The sequence below is a fragment of the Marmota flaviventris genome, chromosome 5 (assembly GCF_047511675.1).
Source record: "Marmota flaviventris isolate mMarFla1 chromosome 5, mMarFla1.hap1, whole genome shotgun sequence".
In the NCBI taxonomy this organism is placed as follows: Eukaryota; Metazoa; Chordata; class Mammalia; order Rodentia; family Sciuridae; genus Marmota; species Marmota flaviventris.
Genome location: NC_092502.1, coordinates 30093679 through 30113946, shown reverse-complemented (window position 1 = coordinate 30113946; position 20268 = coordinate 30093679). Strand labels below are relative to the sequence as shown.

The window sequence follows — 20268 nt, the reverse complement described above, 5'->3', positions numbered from 1 at the left end:
GGAAGGAGACTGTACAGTGAGTGGTCGCTTCTTAAGTTAGAACATACTCAATGTGTTGTGGCTTAGGAGTAATCCTTGGTATCAGTTTCTCTTAATTTCTATAGATTTCAGGCCTCCATTTCCTCATTTCCGTATGGTTGGGAAAACCTGGAACTATTCTCTGTGCTTTCCATTTTAGGCCTGTATGATACATCCCCACGCTGCCTAAAGGGACCATCTGAGACAAAAATCTGATCAACTTATTACTTCCTCTCCCTCAAGTGCAAATATACACCTAGTCTTCCTCTCCAGGGTAGAACCCTTTGTTTATTTGCAAATACAAGTTTCAGGACACCCTCCACTGCACATCCAGCAGGAGCCTCGATTCCCAATCTACCTCCTTTCTGGGCCTCTGTCTTGGTGTAAATGGCAACTGCACCCAGGATGCCCAGTAACCATTTCTTCTCAAGCAGAAACTGTTGATATCCTGTCTTCTAAACATATGTGGCATTAATTGGCTTTTTACTTATGCTGGAATTGAAACGGCCCAAGTGTGGGCCATAGTCACAGAGGCTGGGGATGCAATTTAGTAGTAGAGTGCTTGCCTAGCATGCATTTGGCCCTGAGTTCAATCCCTGGAAGCAAAAAGGGGATGTGTGTGGGGGAGGCAACTTCAGCCAAGGATCATTGTCATGGACAGTGATCAAAACATCTAATGAGGGGCACTGTTTATATTGTTTCAGCATGCAGCCATCCTGTACTTGTGACTTTTCAGGGCACTCTTCATTCCATGTGTACTTAGAACTTCAGATCAAATCAATTTTTCTGTCAATGTCCAGGCTCCACCCATACTTAATGGCTCTCATTGTTAAATACATTAGGCACAGTTTTCCCTTGGGCCTTTTGCTTCTTCTGTTAGTTGCTTTGCTCCCATAACCATCATCAAGCTGGCACATACCACTTACTCAGGTCTTGATCACGCTGTGCATGCCTGTAGGCCTTCTTACATGGAGACACTCTTCATAAATGCTGCTTTGACATTCTGTCCTCGATCTCTATCAACATTCCACGTCACAATAACTCCTGGGTCAAGTCTACCTCTCCCACTGATGTATAAGTTCAGGGAAACCCATAGATCCTGTCTGCAGGAGAATACAACAGTGGAACAGCTGTCCAGCCCTGATTCTACAATGGAATCAGCTGGAAGGCTTTTCAAAGGCTAGTCCCAGTGTTGAGAGGGGGCAAAATTGTGATGTATGCAGTCGAGGGGGAGAAATAAAGAATGTCCATGCACTTCTACCCTTTTCAATGCTTTATTCACTCAAATTACTCAATACATTTTCACTCTATAGGTTCTTAATCAAGAAAATGACAATCCTTAATGCTAGGCACTGCAATAGACATAATCAATTAACTGCAAACAATTCTAGATTAATTAGTTCACTGCAAACAATTCTAGATAATTCTAAGCACTGCAAATACACTTAATCATGACAGGCTAATGATAGACATTCCCTCTGCGTGCTAAGTTCAAATGTCTTAAGCCTTAAGCTTTACATCCAGCAGATGCACACTCTGCAGTGATCAGATCCAGACCAAAGGCAGGCTTCTCCTAGTGTGGAGTGGACTGCAGGTTGAAGAGAGGGTCGTATGGAGAAGTTGTGGCCTCACCAGGGTCCAGACAGGGCAGAAGAGTTTGAGGGTGGGGAGGATCACGCAGAGGATCAGGAAAAGGATGACAAGTGATGGGATGTCAGTCCAGGTCCTCATCAGGCCCTCCAGCTTGAGTGCATCCTTGTTTCAGCTGGCTGAATCCCTTTTCATTAGTTCTATTATTTACACTAAATTTTGGGACTTTTGACCCCCCTTTCAATCTTATCAGTTACCACTGGATTTCTCCATGACATCATTTATCCTGGGGTCAGAAACAGCTGTGTTGTAGGGACAGATGAGGCAAGGCACCAAAGATAGCAGGAAACAGTTTTATTTGGCTGCATCCAGGTTCAGAGGGCACAGCTTTTGCTGTAATCAATCAATGCCCTGAACCCCAAGTTCAGGTAGGTTCAGAGTTTTATACCCAGCATGTAAGGGGAAGGGCTGAGAAGTTCCCAATCTGCAGAAGTTTACATAAAAGCAGATTTTTCTTTCACTGTTCTGGATAAGTTAACCCTTCAAGGGCAACACCTGAGAAGGGGAGAGCTGCTTCTCCCCTTTCTTTCTCCCCACCCCTCACCCCAGCTGTTACCAATGGAGCCCAGTTGGTAACTTCTCTTATCTTAAAAATTTAGACATCTCTGTGAAGCCCCAGCTCAAGGCCAGAGGCCTTGTTTACACATTTCTACAAACTACTATACTGAAAAACTAGGGAAAAACTAGTGAAAAATTAGTAAGGGGTGTCCAGCACCTGGAGTGCTGATTTCTTCCCAGCCAGTGGCCAAGTAAAACAGGGCAACACGAAAATTTTTTGGAAGTTTAACTACATTGAACTCTTTCGTAGAGACTCTTTTGCTGACTGTCCCAAAATTAGCCAAGGTGAAGATTTCTGGAGAAGCTCAGTTACAACTTTTCTGTGGAGAAAGGGGGTGCCACTACAGCTGGTTGGTGGTCTCAACACTGATCTTCAGGCCTTTTCCTCTTATCAGGCAAGGTCAGCCTGCCAGAGGCTTCACTTTCTTAGGATGGGGGAAGTGACTTGTTTATGTCTGAGGCCCTACTGGAGGGATCTGTTAGGTGTGCCTACTGAGGCTTCAGGTTTCAAACTGGAGTTTTTAAAATGGAGTTGCTTGGGCTCAGGCCTAAGGCCATCCTTACACCCAGTCATTCAGCTCTAACTAGTCAGGACAGGGGGACTCAGTGGTTAGGTGGTTATGGATGTTTAAAGTTCCTTGGAGGATTTTTTTTTTTTGGGGGGGGGGGGTGCTGAGGATTGAATCCAGGCACTGTACGACTGAGTGATATACTTGCCTGCTTGTCTGATTCTAACATAAGCCTGGGTTGAGATCTCCTGCTTTAGAGGCACATTATGGCAGAGTGCAGAGGTGGTCTTGGTGTTTCCCCAGCCTATTATGGCACCAGGATGTGGGGATATAGAGTAGATTAGAGTTACCCAGGCTTTGGATTAGAACTATCTGGGGAACACTTCACCATCCTGGGATTACTTTCAGAAATTCTGATGTGATAATCTAGGCTGAGATTCCAGAATCATAAATTCTCTAGGTCCTAGGTAGTTCCAATGTACCATCAGTACATTTAAGCCTTTTTCCAACCCCTGGTGCTGGGGATGGAACCCAGAAGTATTCGACCACTGAACTATGTCCCTTGTTTTTCATTTTGAGACAGGGTCTCACTAAATTGTGAGACCCTGGCCTAGAACTTGTGATCCTCCTGTCTCAGCCTCCAGAGTAGCTGGAAGTGCATGCCACCATGACTGGTGAGGTCCAGTTTTAAGAGATCCAATGACCATGGGTCTTTTTCATTTCTAATAATAGATTAAACTGCATAATTGCTGGAGTCAGGGGCAGAGGACTAGGTCCTGATCTCTAAAGAGTAATGTTTTGAGATTTATTTTGAGGGGGCAAGTGAGTTTAAAGGAAATGGTTTTCACAGTCTTTGTTTTTGGTGTGTGTTGCTGGCTAATAGACCCAGGGCTCCTGCACATGATAAGAAAGCCCACTACCACTGAGTCACATTCTCAGAAGTTTTCACATTTTTAAGCCTACTTGTCTTTTTGGGGTTGAGAAAAAAAAAATGAGTGTTCTGTTTTAAACCTTTAGAAAAAAATTCTAATTTATGGGAAATTGACTCACTATTTCAGTGTATAGCTGAGATAATAATTTATTTTATAGTTAAAATAGCTAATAGAGTGTATTTTGAATATTCCCAGCCCAAAGAAATGATAAATGTTTGAGATGATGGATATGCTGATTACTCTGATTTGATCATCACACATTGTATGCATGTATTGAATCATCACACTGTATGCCATTAATATGTATAATTATTGTTAATTAAAAATAAAAAGGTTTGTAAGGTGTGGTGGCACACACCTATAATCCCAGCAGCTTGGGAGGCTGAGGCAGGAGGATCACAAGTTCAAAGCCAGCCTCAGCATCTGAGCAAGGCCCTAAGCAACTCATTGAGACCCTGTCTCTAAATAAAATATTAAAAATGACTGGGGATGTGGCTCAGTGGCTGAGCACCCCTGGTTCAATGCCTGATACAGAAAAATAATAATTAAAAATTAAATTATTATTATATGAGGCTGAATTTTTGAAATGATAAGGGCATTGGTGTAGAATACTGGGGAGAAAAATAGTGGAGTAATGAAAGTGTAAGGTGATACTGATATTCTGATGCCAAAGAAGGACTCTACAGGTTAGAAATAAGTGGGTGAGCCAGGAGTAGTTGTCAATAAAGTATTTTATTTGTAAATAAAAGTGTAGTCTTTTCAGGTTCCCCAGTAACAAAAGAGAGACTAAATGTTATGTAACAAAGGAGATTGGAACAAATAAGAAAGAAATGTTGGGAGAGACTCCATGATTGCTCTTACCTAAGTGGTGCCAGGAGAATCTGAAATAGCAGGTAAGAGGCTAGAGAGAATCATCAAGGAGACAAAAGCACACAGCAATTCCCTCCACACACACAAGGCTGACCCTTACCATGCTGAAGGCGAGGGACAGAGGAGACACATTCCATGAGGACATCATGTTCTGATCTCTGAATTTCAGCCTTAATGGAGAGGCTGTGTCCACTCTGCATAAGTGTCCCTCAGTTATGAGGAGCAAGCAGAGTCATGGAGCACATTCATATGTCACCTTCATTGTGCTGATGTGCAGAGGGAACCTAAGGGCAAGGGTCTGCATAATTTAAAGGGTCAGGCTTTCTAAAGACATCTTCTAACAGCTTTGAACTAGAATACTGAAGAGCCTAAGGAGATATGGTTCTACCAGCGATAGCCCAGGGCTCTCCTATCGTGTCCCTCTCTGAAGACAGGGCCAGGTTTGTTGTTTCCAAGCCCAATGGTGCAGTATAAGTCTGTAAAGGAGAGTGGATTTCATCATGTTTTAGAGCAGCTAAGAGAGGAAACTTCTTTGTTTGGCCAGGGGGGACAGTGCTGGGGATTGAACCCAGGGCCTTGTGACTGCTAGGCAAGCACTCTACCACTGAGGTACGCTCCCATCCTTAGAGCAAACTTAAACAGATAGAAAAATCACCATTTTTTAAAAAAAAAATATTTAATTTATTTTAATTATTTACTTTCTTTTAAACAACATCAAATAATATTCATTAAATCTATGCAACCAAAATTATGAAATTCAAGATCTGGAAGGAATGGAGAGAAAACTAGAGAAAGTAATTGAGGATTAATGGGTGTCACAACCAAAATGCTTGTGTCCTCCCCAAACTGTACATTGATGCCTTACCCAATATTGTGATGCTAATAGGAGGTAAAGACTTTGGGAGGATTCAAGACTAGGTAAGAGCTGGGTGCAGTGGCACATGCCTGTAATTCCATCTACTGGGCAGAGGTCGGGTAGGGGTGGTGGTGTTTGTAAGTTCAAGGCCAGCCTCAGCAACTTAGTGAGACACTATCTCAAAATATAGGCTGCCCCTGGGTTCAATCCCCAGTCCTGAGGGGAAAAAAAAAAGACTACAGAAGGTCATTTCAGTCATCTCTAGCTTTGAAGTAATGGGATTAACATTCTTGTTAGAGTCCAAACGGAGCTTGCCCTGTGATCCTGGGTACATCCTTTGTTATCTCTCAGTACTGGTATCATCCTCTGCAAAGGAAGAGAATTTAAATAACACCCACCTGATTGAATCAGACCCACCCTGGACATACACTTGGGTGTTGATTGACTTAAGAATTTGAGACTTTGATTGCTTCTACTGAATCATTTTGGGTAGCAACAAAACCAGTTTTGTTGTTGTTATTTTTTGGAACTGGGATTGAACCCAGGGGTGCTTAATCAATGAGCAACATCCCCAGCCTTTTTTAACTTTTAATTTTGAGAGGTCTTGGTAAATTGCTTAGGGCCTACCTAAATTGCTGAGGCTACCCTGGAATTTGCAGTCCTCCTGCCTCAGCCTCAAGAGTCACTGAGGTTACAGGCATGTACCATCACACCCAACTGAATTAGTGTTGATTGGATATCTGAGATAAGGTGAGTCTGATCTCAACTACAGCAGGCATTCTTTTTTTTTCTCTTTTTTTATTTCTTTCATATATACATGACAATAGTGGAGTGCATTACATTCATAATTATCCATTCACAGCACAATTTTTTGTAACCTTGTATATAAAGTACGTTTACACCAAATTATGCCATTATTTATGAGCTCTCTTATTTATTTATTTGCTTACAATTCTTGCAGGCATTCTAAAGGATTCTTTGTCCCATGTGTCCAACAGTGATACTGATAAACCCACCCTAATTCCCTCTTAAGATTAGGAGCCATCTCATCCCAAAGGCATGAAAAGTTAATTTCGACTGTACTATAAATTACTGTGATTTCTGAACTTGCTTGGAATGCCTGCCCATGCGTTGAACTCGCCCATGCCTGGCTTTCCCCGACCTGATAACAACTCTCTCTGAAACTCCAGTGGCGCCTCATAAATTCTGATGTTGGGATCTAAATTTACTCCCTAATTGCTGGACCACTAACCAACTACCTGCCTTTGTGTAATGCTTGTCAAAATCCTGTTATCTGTAAGTTCTCAAGACACCTGCCCTTTTTGCAACTTTCTGTGCTATAAAGCTGTGCTCCTAGAAAGCTGTGGTACTCTACTATTCCCATGGGTTTTGGGAGAGACAGCCCTGGCTGGTCGGAATTACAAGCTTGCTTTAATTTGATTTAAATTGGAGTCAGTGGTCTTTCCTTTGCATCGTGGTTTAACAATACCCCACTACCTCTTAAGAGAAGTGGGGATGAAAGTTCAAATTGTCTTTAAATCCAGGACCTGGTTTAGAGTCAGGAGAAGTCAACCACTGCTGCTTCAGACCCATAGGGAGTGGGGTCAGTAAGAAGGACAGGAAACAAGTGTGGGGATGACTATGGAAGACCCAAGATTCCCAGGACCCCTCCTAGTCTTCTGCATCCTCAATATGGTTCATCTGTGGTAGAGGGTAGAAGGGCCTGGCCTATATGGTGTTGGGAAGGGGGGCTTCTGGGTGCACAGGGAAGAGATGACGAGAACAGACAACTTCAGAACTGGGTTAGGTCACCTGGAATCTCTCATTGCACCCCTGCCTCAGGGCTTGCCCTTCTCAAGGGCCAAATTCACCCCAGGGTCAGCAGCTGAGTCCCTCAAGACCATTGATCTGCACGTGAGCAGTGGAGGAGCAGTGTTCAGTTCTTTCCATTCTTGTGAAGAAAGGACCATGGGTCTGTCCCCCAATTTTCTACCCTGTTCAGGGCACAGTGTGCCGGGCGGGGCCAGCTGATATAGTTACTTAAGGACCATGAAGGTGTTATGCTCAAATTCGGGACCCCCAAAAGACCACCAGAGACAAAGATTGATGTAAACAGCAAAGAGGTGTTTATTGTGAGCTAGCTCGGTCCTCCGCATGCACACACAGCAACTGGTGACGCTGAGAGGCCCCGAGCCCAGGGTTTGCAGCAGTTTTATACATTCTTTGGAGAAGGCAGGGACTTCACATACATCATAGCATCTCTTAGCAAATCATCACACACCACGGGGAAAATCAAATAACAACTCTAAAACATGATCAGCACATTCACTGGTGGGAACTGTCAGGGGCTAGAAGGAAGTTCTCCTTCAAAGAATAGCCTGACATTTACAAGAAACAGCCCCCTGGGAGACATCCTGCCTGGGAGACACCCTGCAGCCATCTATCTCCCTGAGACATCCTGCGGCCACCAATCTTCCTGAAACATCCTGCGGTTATCTCACCTTGTGCAGACATCCAGCAACTGCCGATAAGAGAGCTTCCCCATCCCCAGCATATAAATACCCCTGTGTGAACAATAAAAGTTTGCAGCTTGATCAGAATTCCTGTCTTGCTGTCACCTTTCATGTCTCTTGTCCCTTCATTCCTCCCCATCTGCGTTCGCTGCCCTCATTGATGTGTCCTGCTGGTCGGGACAGGGAACAAGTTGGGTAAGGGTGATTGGTCAGTACAAAAGGGGTATTCATTTGAACTGATTGGTTTAGACCAAGAGGGGTGTACGTGCTGAACTACATGGTTTCCCAACATGTTATCAACCACCATAAACTACTGGGAGGGTCATCTGGCATCCCAGGTATTTCCCTGTCTCATGCTGATTGGTGGCTGCTAGGGGGTTGCTATGGATCCCCACCTAGCCTGACTGAGTCAGGGACACCTGGCGCAGCAAATCTCTCCTGTTATTTGTAGATAAACCACTTAGCAGGGTGGGAATGTGCCTAGGAGCGCTCTGTGGGTCTTTCCAAGGACAAAGGTCATGTCCCTTCTTTGGACAGGCTTTGCTCTGAGGTAGAGGCTGGTTTTCAAAGGAAGTCATGGAAGAGACATGCCTGGGAAGACATGTTGCTCCTAGTCCAGGCCAGGGTCCACTACAAAGCTTCTCCAGAAAGACAAGGTCAGGACTAACTCTGGGGCCTCTGGCTGGCCTCATGACTCCTCCTGTGGAAGTCCTTACAGACTTCTCAGCATCTGGACACCTTGTTGAAGCTCTTTTCATCTTGTTGAAAATTGACCTATTTTAGTTATTAAAAAACATACCACAACATCAATTTTCCTTTTCCTTTTACAGTTCTGTTACATTCAAACATTCTAAAACAAGATAGTTCCCTGCCCAGACTCAAGTAATTATGAGATGCTGAAGACACCCAACAGTAAAAATAGAAGATAAAAGTTCCAACTCTAACCCCAAGACTTCTATTCAAACACAATGCAGTGCTTTTTATTTCTGTTTGTTAAAATATAGTACAGGATGTTCTTTTAAATATTTTCATCCCAACGCTGGGCATGATTATGCATGCTTGTAATCCCAGCTACTCAGGAGGCTAAGGCAGGATGATTGCAAGTTTGAGGCCAGCCTCAGCAACTCAGTGAGACCCTGTCTCAAATTAAAAAGGGCTGGGGATATAGCTCAGTGGTAGAGGGCCCCTGGGTTCAATTTCCAGTACTGGGGGAAAAAAGTTTCATCCCAAACACCAGATTTCTTCAATTACATACAACTCCAACTGTTAGAAATAGAAAGCAATTTCTGTCTTTTGGTGATGGCATAGAGAAATAAAACTATCCATTAGATTCCTTTAGTAATGAACGAGGGAAAAGAGAGGAAAGAAAAGAACTGGGCTGTGCTGGGTGGTTGGTTTCTATTTGTTTTTCTGAGGATATGACTTCAGGAGTTAAGACACACTTTTGTGCCACTACCATAATTAGTATGGGCCATCTTTAATTTTAGGTGATAAAATGAGATATACTCAATGAACATAAAAATGGTCAATTTTTTCCTTGCAGGTTGATTCTCCCCACCAAAAAATGACAAATCCAAATTGAACATAGAATTGGGATGGTAACTCTGCTGGACATTCCACTTTGGTAGCTGCTTGTTTCCCATAGAAGTAAGAGGAACAGGCACTAGGTTTTCTTAGGAATGTAACAGCATAACCAGTGGACTTCATGGCAGCTTATCTGTGGTACTGATCCTTGGAATACACACAGGAAAGACTGGCTGTTGTTCTCTGACTGCCCATATTTGCACATTCGATGACAATGGAAAATACCCAGACAAGAAAGCAAGAAAGAAACATGTTTCTTCCAAGATTCAGCTGCTGGAATTTTTTTTTTGTTACTAGAGATTGAACCCAGGGGCACTTTGCCATTGAGCCACATCCCCATCCCTTTATATTTTTTAGTTTGAGACAGAGGTTCATTTAGTTACACAGGGCCTTGCCAAATTGCTGAGGTTGGCCTTGAACCACGGGATTCCAGACATGTACCACCATGCTTGCCTCAAGCTATTGGGTTCTCAGGGACCCTTTCTTCCACAGAACCCCAGGGTGGTGATACTGTGCTGCTGTGTCTTTTGAGCTTCCATCCTCAGTGGGTCCTGAGAAAGATAGTGGATTGGTTCTGGAGCTCTCATGGAAGGAGAGGGTGTTCTCACCGGGTGGAACATGGTGACCCATACACTGGGAGTGGCAGTGAGGTAATGGTCACTACAGCTGGGGGACTACATGAGAAGAGGTAGTAGTTTCCAGAGGCCACTGATGCCGCTGCTGCAGGAGGAGAAGGAATACACTTTGTCAGTCCTAGAACAGGCTCTAGCTTGATCCCCGAGACTATGATTCCATCCTTCTATTTTTTTTTCCTCTTTCCCATTTTGTTGGCCATTGACAATCAACTTATTAAAGAATTTTTTTTTTCCTGCAGCTGGGCCTGGGCCAAACTGGATGAAAGTGACTGCTATCTGTGTACTATAGGGATCATCCAGATCTCTCCAAATGACTTCTTAGATCTGTCCCAATGATGGTATTACCCAGCACCAATATACAGTATGGTGATGATCTTGTCCACTGAAGGGTCCAGGTAAAGTCTGGTTGCAGCCCACTTGAGAAGTTAATATGCTCCAGAGTCACTGATTTCATATTGGTCTTTAATAGTATGACTAGCCCAGAGGTGGCTATCTGGATCTGTAGGCTGCTCATGTCTATATGGAATGCTCCTCTTCTCTCCTCCTTTACACTCTTCTTTCACCCAGAAGGAGCAAATGTGGGGCCAATTCCTTTTGTAGTAAGCATGGTTGGGGCAGCATGTCACTGATGGATGTGGCTTTCCCCAGCATGCTAACTGACTGTGTTCTATCAGTTAGAAATCTCTTTTGCACTTAGTGCTTGACATCTGACTTTGGTGTGTCATCCCTCAAATCTGTCATCATGTACCTGGATGGATAGGACATACTGTAGATCTGAGAGGCAGGTCTACTAGGCATCCTTCAGTTCACTTCAGGTTTAGAGAACTTCAGTTTTCTTAAAACACATCTGGACCCTGGAACATACCAATAAAACATTGTGAATTACTTGGTCATTGGTATATATGGGTTTTCTCCAAGACACATCTGGCACAGAATGGGGGGAAGTCTACATTTCCTCCTAGTTTGGCCTGATGTAGGTGTTGGAACCAGTCAGGGAGCCATCTGGAGAGCTTTTGGAGGCAGTAGTAGCATCAGAAATGGGAACTGGACTCTCCTACTTCCAGTGTTCTGTTACTGAAGGAGGATGGAGGTGTTCCAAGAGAGTGGGACCTCAACTCCAGACAAGTGGGGTCCTTGACAAACATCACAGAAAGGAATTTAAGGACACATCAGTTAGAGGCAGAGACAGATTTATTTAGAAAGGCAGAGACACATTAAAGGAGGATGTGGGATGTCTTGAGAGTGAGAAGTACTCTTGGTCTGGATGTTAATATTTGTAGAAGGGATAGTAGCCCATGGGGCTCTACTAGAAGTGGATTCAGGGCAAAGTGATGAACTTTGGGGCCAGTTTTCCTAGTGCTTACATCATGTGACTTTTTGCCAGCAAGGACACAGCCAAGGTTGCTGGTTGAATTGCCTGTTCTGCATTCCAACAGTTCATGGGTAAAATTTTCTGCATTCCGATGGTTCATGAGCACTTTTCTTTTGAGACTCAGTATATCTTTTCTTTCTGTAATTTCAAATTCCTATCTCAGTTCAATTCTGAATGTTATCTTTATTATGTAGGTTTTAGGGAAGGGGTCATCTGTGCATAGAACTGTGATAAAGCCTTGTCTTTTCAATGGAATCAGGATCAGGGTTCTGAGAATCTTTATCTCCAAGTGACCCCCTGCCCCAGAGCCTGGCAGAGCCTTATCCATGGGCTTGAATTTCAAACATGAACTCTGAGGGTCCCAACCCCCTCAAAGATTTTTTTCCTTAGTAGGTGCTGGTAAATGGGGGCCCTAATGGGACAGTCAGGAAATTAGATTCTCACAGAGCTCATCATCTCTCTGTGAAAACAATATTGGGCAAAGGACTGAAATCCTCATTATTTTGACTTTTCTTAGACCTTGTTAGAAAAGTGAAAAATAAGGTGATAGGTGTGTCTACGTAACTGACAATACAAATTGTGCAAGAGGGAATCTTATGAAAATAGGATCTGCACAGAGAAATTCATTGCTACTGAAAAATATCTTCTTGGAAATGTGCAGTTATGTAAGAGAGACAGAGACTCTGCCATGTATTTGTGTTATGATCAAAGAGACTGAAAGTAGAAGCTTCCACTAAAATGTTGTCAACCGAAAAGGGAGGCCCAGCAATGTTAAAAAAAAAAAAAAAAAAAAAAAAAGGTGAAGGCAGGATTCAAAGGTCAGCTGCCATCCCTGAGTCTAAAAGGTGTCCCATGATAGTCAATGAGCCTCCAAGCACTAAGAATGAAGAAGGGAGCAGGGAGAAAAGGACTGCAGACCCCGTTACCCAGGAAGGTGAGCACCCTTCCTGCCTTGTTTTGTTTAAATGTGTTTCCCCAAAAGCCTGTGTTGGAAACTTAATTCCTAATACAGGAGTGTTGGGAGGTGGGACCTAATGAAGGAAACAGACCTCTTTGGCAGTGGGCCTTCTGGACATTCTGCCATAGTTTCTTGCTCAGGAAATGCTGTTCCACCAGAAATGCATTTGCCAACTCTGTTCCTCTGACAGACAGAGCCCCACATTGTCACTCACTCCCAGTGGGTCTTCCTGACTTGGCTTTGTCACCTGGGAACAATCCAACAATCTTAGCTGGATTCTGGAGGTAGGTGGGGTTAGAGATGTGGTTCACTTTGTGGTCATCATGGGGATATGCACCATGGTGTTCCATTCAGACTCCTGGTCTGGTGTGCTGTACAGAGTTGTCCCTAATGTCTTGTGGCAGATGGAGAACTGGAAATGTTTGATGGTTTGTGCATGAGGTTCCATTCTGCATACCCCTGGTGAATGGATAGGAACTCCAATGGGACTGTGCCTCAAGTCCCTGGTGTGTCTAGGACTGGGCTGTACTTCAGAATATAGCTTAGTTTAGGCTTGGGAACATTTGGGTACCTAGAGCCCTGATCCCTGTCAGACATAGACTCAAGAGAAAAAGGGTCACTTGAGGTGGGAATCTGGAAATACAGAGAAAAAAATACACTGAATCTCAAAAGAGAAGTGCCCATGAATCACTAGAAGGCAAAACAATCAACCTGTAAGCAAATAAGCATTTGTCCTTGTCCACAAAGAGTACTAGGATGTGAAGACAATGTGCAAGTGCTGGAAAAGCTGGCACGAGATTATCTAACTTCACCCTGACTTCACCTCTAGCCCACCTCCTAATTACTGTCCCTTTATAAATATGAACACCCCAGACTAAGGAGCTACTGCTTACCCTCAAGACAGCCCACATCCTCCCTTGAATGTGTCTCTTCCTTCCTAAATAAATATTTGTCTTTTCCTCTAGCTGACGTGTCCTTAAATTCCTTTCTGTGATGTTTGTCAAGGACCCCACTCATCCTGAGTTGAGGACGCCCTCTCTGGGAACACCTTGTATCTTTTTTGGGGACATACTAGGCCTGAAACTGAGTCACAAAATAGTAATTTCCTTGTTTCTAAAAAAATCCTCAAAATTTATAGGATACAGGCCAGAACCCTAGGACCTGAACTAAAATGACCTTGAGGGCTGGCAAAGTTCCTGATTAGTTGAACCTGAGAAAAAAGAACAGGGCCTGTGGACTTAAGAGGTAAGGGGTGCCATCAACAGTTGTAGGACGGACCAGAATTATCCATCAGTTCTACCTGGACCCACCTGCTGGTTGCATGCTACTCCACCAAGACTCCTGGTAATGACCAATCAGCTCCCTAGTTCCCCTTACTGGGGCTATTGGTTGATCAGGAATAAGGATTTGGATGTTGTTACTGTTATCCTTCAATGATGCTCTTCTTTCAAGAACCCAGTGTTAACAGTGTTGACTTTTTTGTGCATTGGGCAGCAAGACCTTGCTTGGTAGCAGGCCTATGTGAATACTCAAATCATGGCCAAATACACCCCAGCTCATGCCTGCATATGACTGATCTGTCTTCAGAAGGTCCTTACCCACCTTGTGCTGCTTGGGATTTCATGCACAAACTTGGTCTCCTCCGTGATTCTTTTTTTTTTTTTTGGTGCTGGGGATTGAACCCATCTCTACATGTGGTCCCCATATTTCCTAGTCTCACTTTACCACTGAGCTACATCTCATTCCTTTTATTATTTTGAGACAGGGTCTCATGCAGTTATTTAGGGCCTTGCTAAGTTTCTGAGGCTGGCCTCAAATTTGCAATCCTCCTGCCTCAGCCTCTCCAGTTGCTGGGATTACAGGCATGTGACACTTTGCCTGGCTTTGCCTCTGCCTCTGGAGCTCAGTGACTCCTCCTGAATTCATTTTACAGATAGGCCCTAGTGAATGGGGGCCCTCTAGTGGCCTAGTAGCCAACTATTTCTCACAGAACTCTCAACTCCCTGGAAGAACAAGTCCCATCATTTTGTCATATTTGATTATGTATAAACAGTGAAAAATATGTGTTTTATCCTTTTTTTAATTTTTTGGTTCCAGAAATTGACCCCAGAGGCACTTTACCACTGATCCACATCCCCATCCCTTTTTAAAATTTTTATTTTGAGACAGGGTCTCACTAAGTTGTTGAGGCTGGTTTTGAACTTGGGATCCTCCTGCCTCAGCCTCCCAAGCTCCCCAACATCACAGATCACCGGTATGTGCCACTGCACCCAGCAAAAATATGTTTTTAAGTAATAAAAATTTGAGAGAAAGGCTTGTGAAAATGGATTCTGTGAGAGAAGTCAATTCAATTTCATTTTTTTTTCTCTGAATATGTACACAAAGTGTTGTAAGAGACACAGCAGCTGCCATTTGTCTATTTTATTTAGGTAACTTTCAAGAGGAGTTAGGTAGTAGAAATTTCATCATTCACTGTCACTTCACAAGGGAGAAATGGATACTCAGTAATGTTAGATCAAAGCTAGAAGATGCTGAAGGCAGGATTTACAGCCTGTGGTCTCTGAAACTAAAAGTTGCTCCAAGATGGTAAATGATCCCCTGAGAACAAAGAATATATGACAGTGTGGAGAGAAAAGGATGACAGATGCTGTGGTTTGAATATGTCCTCCAAAGTTCATGTGTTGAGAACTTAATTCTTAGTGCAACCATGTTGAGAGGGGGGACTAGATCACACAGAGAGCAGCCCTCACTCTCTGAGTTAATGTTGTTATCATGGCAGTGAGTTCATTGTTTAGAGAGTGGCTTTATTATAAAGGTGAATTCAGCCCTCCCTTCCTCTTTCTTGTGTGTTTTATTGCCATGTGATTCCTTCAGCCATGCTCTGACATGGCAAGAAGGCCATCTCTGCATGTGGTCCCCATACTTCCTAGTCCCTAGAACTGTCAGAAATACATTTCTTTGTGAACTGTGTAGTCTGTGGTATTCTGTTAAAGCCACATCAAATGAACTAAAACAGTGATCTTAAGTCACCTGGGAAGCTGAACCCCCTCCCTGATTCTTGGCTTCCCTCCATTAGTATCTGGGTCCCCTAAGATTTACCATCAGAACAGAGAGATGCTGTTCATCTCATTTGATTCTTTTTCGTTGTATTTGGTTTGGGAAAGGAAAGGGGTCATGCTGTGCTTAGTACATTAGGTAAATCATTAGGGACTGTGAAGCTCTTATGTTTTGAATAAAATGTGTCTCCCAAAAGGTCTTGTATTAAGGCAGGAATAGTTAGAGGTGAAATGATTAGATTGTGAGAGCTGTAACCTAACCAGTCATTCCTCATTGGAATGGACTAACTGGGTGGGGACTGTAGGCACGTAGGGCCTGGCTAGAGGAGGTGGTCACTGGGGGTATACCCTGGAAGGTTTCATCTTCCCTGCTTGGCTTTTGCCTTTCTCATTTTGCTTCCTGTCCACCATGAGGTGAGCAACTTTTTTTTTCACTGCTGCCCTTCTGCCATGTTGTTCCATCTCATCTTGGGCTTGAAGTGATGGAGTTGGCTGCCCGTGGACTGAACCTATGAAACTGTGAGCCCCAAACATACTTTTCCTCCTCTAAGTTGGTTTGTCAGTATTTTGGTCACACAAGGAAAATTTGACTAACACAGAAGCCAATTGATGTGGTGAGAAGGGAATGGGAGACTGCTGCTGCCTGTTTGCCAGCACTGGGAAATTCTGCCTGACTTGAGACATTTGGTTTTGGAGGGATTTACTGTTAGAGAAAATCTCTGGGTATAGACCAGGAATTTTTAATACAACTTTCCACAGTGAGGGAAGTGCCTTTTCTATCTGCTTTACTCAAAATGGTAGCCACTGGATATTGAAATTTGAACTGTTACTAGTGCAGGTAAAAAACTGAATTTTTTATTTAAAATTGCAAATATAAAAACCAAAAATGAAAAAAGGCTACTATTATAGATAAGTGCATGTCTAGATAATGTTCCTTTTGAGAGTTCTGCCTGCATGATGCCAAGACATTTTCTTTTTTTTTTTAACTGAAAGAGAATTTTCAAATAAGAAACAAAATAGTTATCACCTTTATTATTATTACTTCTATATGTTGAATACCTACTAATTACTGTGCCCTTTTATTATCATTATTTTAGTAAAGTACAGGTGACATAAATTCACCATTTTAGTAACTTTAAGTTTACAATTCAGTGTCATTTAACACATTTACAATGTGGAAAAACCATTACCACTGTCTAGCTCTAGAACATTTTCATTATCCTCATATACCCTTATGAAATCTCTCCCTATTCCTCTGTTTCCACAAACCCTCATCTACTGACTCTAGAGATTTGCTATTCAGAAGATGGTACATAAATTGAATCAGATAACATGTGGCCTTTTGTGTCTGGTTTCTCTCACTTGACAAAATCTTTACAAGGTTCTGAGTCATAACATGTGTTAGCATTTTATTCCTTTTGATTGTTGAATAATATTCAATTGTATATAGCTATTCCACACTTTGTTTATCCATTCATCAAGTGATGGACATGTGGGTAGTTTACATCTTTTGTGAATAGTGCTGCTGTGGACATTTGTGTACAGGTTTTGTGTGGGCATGTGTTTTCACATGGGTATAGACCTAGGAGCAGAATTGTTGGGTCATTTGATAATTTTATATTAAAATTATTGAGGAACAACCATAATGTATGTGACAGAGACTGCACCATTTTGTTTCCATTAGCATGTATAAGAATTCTAATTTCACCATATCTTCAGCAACACTTGTTATTTTCTGTTTTTTTTTTTTTGTTTGTTTGTTTGTTTTAAATAATGGACATCCTATAATGGGTATGATGTGGTATCTCATTGTGGCTTTTATTTGCATTTCTTTTATGACTAATAATGTTGAAAATCTGTTCATATGGTTATTGGTTCTTAGTATATCTTCTTTGGAGAAATGTCCATTGAAGCTCTTTGCTCATTTTTAAATAAACTGTGTTTTTGTTGTAGATTTCTTATATATTTCAGATGGCAGGCACTTAGAAGATATAAAACTTGCAAATATTTGCCATATTCTTTGGGTTGTCTTTTATTCTCAGTATCTTTTAATACACAAAATATTTCAATTTTGATGAAGTCTGATTTATGATATACCTAGGAAATTCATCTAATTCTAGGTCATGCAAATCTTCAGCTATGTTTCCTTCTAAGATTTTTTAGTGTTAGCACTTACATTCAAGTTTTTTTTCACTCAAAGTTAATTTTGATGCAGTAGGGATCCAGATTCATTCTTTAGTGTATTCAGTTGTTTCAGTAAATTAATTGAAGAGATTAAAACAATTGACTCTATATGTGTAGGTTTATTTCAGGGCTCTCTATAAATCTATATATTTAGCTTTATGCTCATACCACATTGCTTTGATTGCTATTTTTTAGAAAGTTTTAACTTGGAAAGTATGAATTCTCTAACTCTGTTCTTCTTTAGGATTGTTTTAGCTATTTGGGACCCCTTAAATTCCCTCTAAATTTTAGAGTTTGCTTTTTTATTTTTGCAAAAAGATCATTGGGATCTTGATAGTGATTAATTTGGTGTTGCCATCTTAACAATATTGAATCTTACATTTCATGAATATTGAATGTATTTCTTTAGGTCTTTAATGTCTTTCAGCAATGTTTTGTAGTTTTCAGAGTATAAGTCTTGAACCTCACTGATTAAATTTATTCCTAAGTATTTTGTTCTTTTTGATGCTATTGTATATGAAATTGCATTAATTTCCTATTCAGTTTGATTATTACTAGTATATAGAAATATTTTTTTTTGCATGTTGATCTTGTATCCTACAATATTGCTAAACTCACTTATGAGCTCTATTTGATTCTTATGGAATACTTAGGACTTTCTATATATAAAGTCATATCATCTACAAATATAGTTTTATTTCTTTTTTTCCCTAGTTTGGATGGCTTTTCTTTCTTTTTCTTGATTAACTGCTCTGGGTAGAACTTCCAGTACAATGTTGAGTAGAAGTGGCAAAAAATGAACACTTGTCATATTCAGGATCTTTGGGGAGAAGTTTGGAGTATGATGTTAGTTGTGTGTTTTACATAAGAGTCCTCGACCATGTTAAGGAAGTTCCCTTCTATTCCTAGTTAGTTCAGTTCCTTTATCATGGAAGTCTGTTGGAGTTTGTGAAATGCTTTTTCTTCATTGAGATAAACATGTTTTTCTCCATTCGCTCTGTTACATTGCATAGATTTTCATATGTGGAAAATCAATCAATGATTTGGATCTCTGGGGTAAATTCCCTCGATCACAGTATACAATCCTTCTAATATGCTGCTAGCTCCATGTTAACTAGGCTGAGAATTGGCTAGCCATAGGTGCAAGAGGCTTCAAATTCCTCTGGCATTTTGTTTTTGACTTCACTATAACTTCCTTAAGTACTTTTCCACAAGGAGGGTCTGTGTCTTGTGGCTCTTTCTGTGTAATCTAGTTTTATATGGACTATTTGTATGGGTGCAAATTGTGGAGTGCATTCTACACCTTCCAATTAAGTCTGAGTGTCAGTGTGCCTATGTGTAGTGGCTGGGACTTGCTCAGGTGTCCCTCTGGTGGTACAGCTTTTTGCCTCCTTGCCTTTCTTTCTTGGTTGCAACATCCCCAAATCTGTCCTTGGAGCCCAACTTCTGTTGACTGTTTTCTTTCAGGTAATACAGGAAGGTTAGAGGGAGCAAAATGGAAGAAATGTCCTTCCCCCAGTTAGCCTAAGAATCTGGCAAACTCTCCCCCTGCTGGACTTTAGGTCTCTTCCCCACCCCACTGCCCTATGGTGAAGACTGGGTATATTTCACAACAGTTACTCACCCGCTGCAGATCTGGTATTTCCATGTGAATCTAGTTGGATTCCTGGAATCAACTGGAATTCAGTCTAGTTTGCAATGGAAGTATGGTGGAATCCCATAAGACTGTGGGACCCAGCAGGTTCTCACACTTTCAATCTGTTACATACTCAACATCTGGCAATTCATCAAAATTATCATTTAAGTTTTCCCACCAGTTTAAGGCTCCAGTAGTTTCTGCTCCAAACAAATGGATTTCAGCTATTTCTGGGTATGCCTGTATCACCAGATTACAGTGTTGTGACCTCAGTTCTCAGAAACATAGAAGTGATTGGGGACACACGGATGCCAGTGATGGGAACATGAGGATAAAGGAATAATTCTATAAAATGGGCCCACTGTGCTGACCCCCACATGCTTTCTTTTCCAAGAAACAGTTTACCTGAAGCTCTACCTGGCTTAAGTGGACAGGATATGTCACATTCCTCAACAAACTATCTGTTATCTGCAGGAGAAATGCAGGCCTGAAATAATGTCGCAATTTACCTGCGGCCCTTCCTGGATTTAAGAATTTATGGTTAAATATCCAAGTTAGAACTGTCAGCATGGGCCAAGGTGACCTAGAGTTGTCATTGCAGTGGGGACTTGAAAGTCTGATGTCAATCTGTTGTCAGTCAAAAGTCAAGAGATGGACTTTGGCGGGACTCTCTGGAAACTTCTGTGGAATCACAAATAAAACTGAAGTACAGGAGAGGCACACTGTTCCCCTTTCCCTTGAGGATGTCCCCTTTCCTAGTCCTAATAAACTCACTGCCTGTTACTCTGAGCAACATGTCTAAAATCTTTCTGATTTGATCACAAGAGTCAGTGCTTCAAAGGGGGGATGTCTTCATGTGGCTTCAGTTTTTTAGAAGGTCCCATTCCTGTAACAGAAAGAAACTGTCATTGATTTTCAGTTTGACCAAATTTTTTCT

The 20268-nt window shown here is 41.9% G+C and overlaps 1 pseudogene; it reads right to left on the bottom strand.

The window, feature by feature from the left end:
- Positions 1-9960: 9960 nt before the first annotated feature.
- Positions 9961-11584, bottom strand: LOC114084617 (pre-mRNA-splicing factor RBM22-like; annotated as a pseudogene).
- Between the last annotated feature and the right edge of the window lie 8684 nt (positions 11585-20268).